Source organism: Ovis aries, chromosome 6 (assembly GCF_016772045.2).
Source record: "Ovis aries strain OAR_USU_Benz2616 breed Rambouillet chromosome 6, ARS-UI_Ramb_v3.0, whole genome shotgun sequence".
Classification (NCBI taxonomy): Eukaryota; Metazoa; Chordata; class Mammalia; order Artiodactyla; family Bovidae; genus Ovis; species Ovis aries.
This window is the reverse complement of record NC_056059.1, coordinates 9,077,629-9,081,473: the sequence shown is the minus strand read 5'-3', so window position 1 is coordinate 9,081,473 and position 3,845 is coordinate 9,077,629. Positions and strand designations below refer to the sequence as shown.

General features: G+C 37.7%; 1 pseudogene; it reads right to left on the bottom strand.

Annotated features, from left to right (window-relative positions):
- Positions 1-2,683: 2,683 nt before the first annotated feature.
- Positions 2,684-3,581, bottom strand: LOC101112318 (14-3-3 protein epsilon-like; annotated as a pseudogene).
- Between the last annotated feature and the right edge of the window lie 264 nt (positions 3,582-3,845).

Sequence of the window (3,845 nt, the reverse complement as noted above, 5' to 3'; positions counted from 1 at the left end):
CTCTGCCTTTTCTAAATCCAGCTTGAACCTCTGAAATTTCACAGTTCACGTACTGTTGAAGCCTGGCTTGAAGAATTTTGAGCATTACTTTACTAGCATGTGAGATGAGTGCAATTGCCTTTCTTTTGGATAGGAATGAAAACTGACCCTTTCCAGTCCTGTGGCCACTGCCGAGTTTTCCAAATTTGCTGGCATATTGAGTGCAGCATCATCTTTTAAGATTTGAAATAGCTCAACTGGAATTCCAGCACCTCCACTATCTTTGTTCATAGTGATGCTTCCTAAGGCCCACTTGACTTCACATTCCAGGATGTCTGGCTCTAGTTGAGTGATCATACCATTGTGATTATCTGGGTCATGAAGATCTTTATACTTCCATTATACCTCAATTTTGAGTTGGTGAGAGCCAGTTACATGAGTAAATGAAAAGCACAGTAAACAGTGTATGCTTATCATGCTGATTTAAGTACATGCCTTCTCCATTGATTAGAGTGTCTAGAGTTTTAGTGATTCTTCTCTTTCTGGTTCAGAGAAGATTACTGTTGTTCAGTCCCTAAGTCATGTCTGACTTTTTGTGACCCCATAGATTGTAGCACGCCAAACTCCACTGTCCTTCACTGTCTCCTGGAGTTTGCTCAAATTTGTGGCCATTGAGTTGATAATGCAATCTAATCATCTCATCCTGTCACCCCATTCTCCTTTGCCTTCATTCTCTTCCTCCATCACAATCGTTTCCAAATAGTTGGTTCTTCATATCAGGTGGCCAGAGTATTAGAACTTCAGTAACAGTTCTTTCAATGAATATTCAGGCTTGACTGCCTTTAGGATTGAGTAGAGAGAGGGAGATGTTTCTATATTCATAAGGGATATCTACAAATAGAGATTTTCTTTATAAATGTAGTTGTTCCTTACACAGAATAACTTATACTCTGAGAGTTTTCCTGCGTCTACTGTTTCTTGAAAATAACAAGCTCAAAATATTCTCTATGCCATAGAAACATTTTGGGTTGGCAAATTTTGTTCTCCTTCGTATATTTAGAATAATCATTTGAAATATGAAGACATTTAATGATTATATTTGATAGGAGTCCATTTTATATAACAAATTTAAATGGAACAATTAAGTGATTATTTACAGCTTTATTTTGAGGTTACTAAAGTGTAGTTCAGGTGTTGTTTATAATCTACATATTCAACAAAAGAAGGACATGATGGACTCTATTCCCTAAAGAATTAAATATGAGAGTTTTTGAGGTGCTTCTGAAGCCTTAAAGAGAAGGATATCATTATTTGAGTTAACAACTAAAGAGAGATGTACAGACTGTATGTAATTGTGTGTGCTTGTATTTATGGGAGTCGTTATCCATTTGAAGGATGAGCTTTTAATTGCTCATGGGTGAAATCCTGAAAGAATGAAAGATGAAGGTAAAATAGCCGCATGAGAAGATAGCAGTACTGAAGAGAAGAGTATAGGGAAAATATACAAGTAAAATGGGAAATACCGGAACTTGAAATGTAGGATAGAGTGCTTCATCCAGATGCTGGTTAACATATATTCTTATTCAGTTTTAAAAATGGGAACATTAATGTGAGGATATGGCATATATTTCTGTTTACTGAGATAGAGATAATTATGATAATTCTGATGTAAAATCCCTTCTAGAATTTTTAAAAGAGAAATGTTGATTCAGAAATATATAAAAATAGTTATATTTGATGCAAAACATATGGGCATTGCATGATATTTAATTCAAGGCATCTGGTTATTAGTTACAAGAAAATGTTTCTATTAGCAGATTTACTTCAAGAGTTAGTTGTGTTTCATATTTTAAAAATACGGTTTTATATGTATCTGGCACTATGAATGGTAAATGTATAATTTTTTGGCATTTTTAATTTAGGTTTGTTTTATTTAAGTTTAATGTTAATCCATGCTGTGTTTCAGTAAGAACAATACAGATTCTGTATCTGTGGCTCCAGTCAGATATCTAGTAGTACAAATTAGCTTCAAGTTACACATACTGAACAAAAGAGGTTGAGCCAGCGAAGGAGGGGGAGGGGAGGGGCCCAGGGGGAGAGGGGAGGAAAAGAAATAAAGAATTGAACACGCATGCAGGCTTTTCCATACCACCTTCAATGCTAACCTGCTTGAGAGGAAGAGTAAAAGTAGGCAAGAATGAGCAGCCACGGATTGTTGAACTGTTACCAACACCATGCTTTTCAGCAACATTTCAGCAGAGTTTGAAACACTTTTTTACAGCAAAACCATTACAACAAACTTTCCAAAAAACCTTTTACCACCTCAAGCTAACATCCAATTAAGTTTAAACATTGGTATAAAATTCAATTTAAACAATTAGAAAAAGGGAAAATGATACCACATACACCAATATAGTGTGATTGACCTTTCTCTTAGATGCTTGCATCATGTAAAATTCTAATGGCTTTCGAATGTAATTTCCGTTTCTAATGGTGATCTTGCCACATCTGCCAGGAGACAATACAGTAATGCTGAAAAAGCCTCTATGCAGTCCCGATAGTGTTCTTAAAGAACCTAAAAGCTGGGACCAGTAAAATCCACAGAAATTCACTCTTGCCTTTAAGAACTTTTGAAAACTGTTTAAAAAAAAAAAAAAAAACAAAACAACAAGGCAGGAACCTAAATTCTGAGACCAAATGTAAAAGTCAGATTTAGTGGTTCTCAGTGACAATGGGGGAATTTCCAAGAGGGGTGGGATGGGAAGGTCTAGGGTGGTCAGAGATGCTTTCTCTTGTTGGCTTTTATGTCTCACTGATTTTCATCTTCCACATCCTGCAGCGCTTCTTTATTCTGCTCTTCACCATCAGCCTGCATGTCTGAAGTCCATAGTGTCAGATTATCACGTAACAACTGCATGATAAGTGTAGAGTCCTTATAGCTTTCTTCACTCAGCGTGTCCAGTTCTGCAATTGCATCATCAAAAGCTGCTTTTGCCAACCTGCAGGCATGGTCAGGGGAATTAAGAATTTCGTAGTAGAATACAGAAAAATTGAGAGCAAGACCTAAGCGAATGGGATGTGTTGGTGGAAGTTCTGTCATTGCAGTATCACTGGCAGCTTTATAAGCCACTAGGCTGTTCTCCGCAGCCTCCTTCCTGTCATTCCCTGTGGCAAATTCAGCCAGATACCTGTGGTAGTCCGCTTTCATTTTATAATAGAAAACCTTGGACTCGCCAGTGTTAGCTGCTGGAATGAGGTTGTTGTCCAGTACATCCAGAATGTCACAACAGATTAACTTTTGCTCAGTCTCAACCATTTGCCAATGTTCCCGAATCATTTTCAGTTTGTCTTCTCCTCCCTTGTTTTCTTCTTTCTGTTCAATGCTGCTGATTATTCTCCAGGAAGCTCTTCTAGCTCCAATCACTCTTTTATATGCAACAGATAGGAGGTTTCTTTCTTCAACTGTCAACTCCACATCCATCCCTGCTACTTTCTTCATTGACTCCACCATTTCGTCCTATCGCTCAGCCTGCTCGGCCAGCTTCGCCTGGGACACCAGATCCTCCCGATCATCCATAGCGGCAGCGGCTCCGGCAGGGTCTACGCGACAGATGGAAGTGGATAGTGTCTCCGACTCTTAGCCTAAATGTATACTTTAAAAACAATTTTGAGGAGTTAAATACATTTTTAATTTGTACTTTACCAATCTTTCCTACCATCTGGAGGGCAATTTTGATTTTTTTTTAATTGTGGTAAAAACAAGTAACATGAAATCACATTAACATGTATACGTGTGTTTATTTCTGGGCTCTTCATTTTGCCACATTGGTCTCTCCCTGTATGTATAATATCTACACACACATACA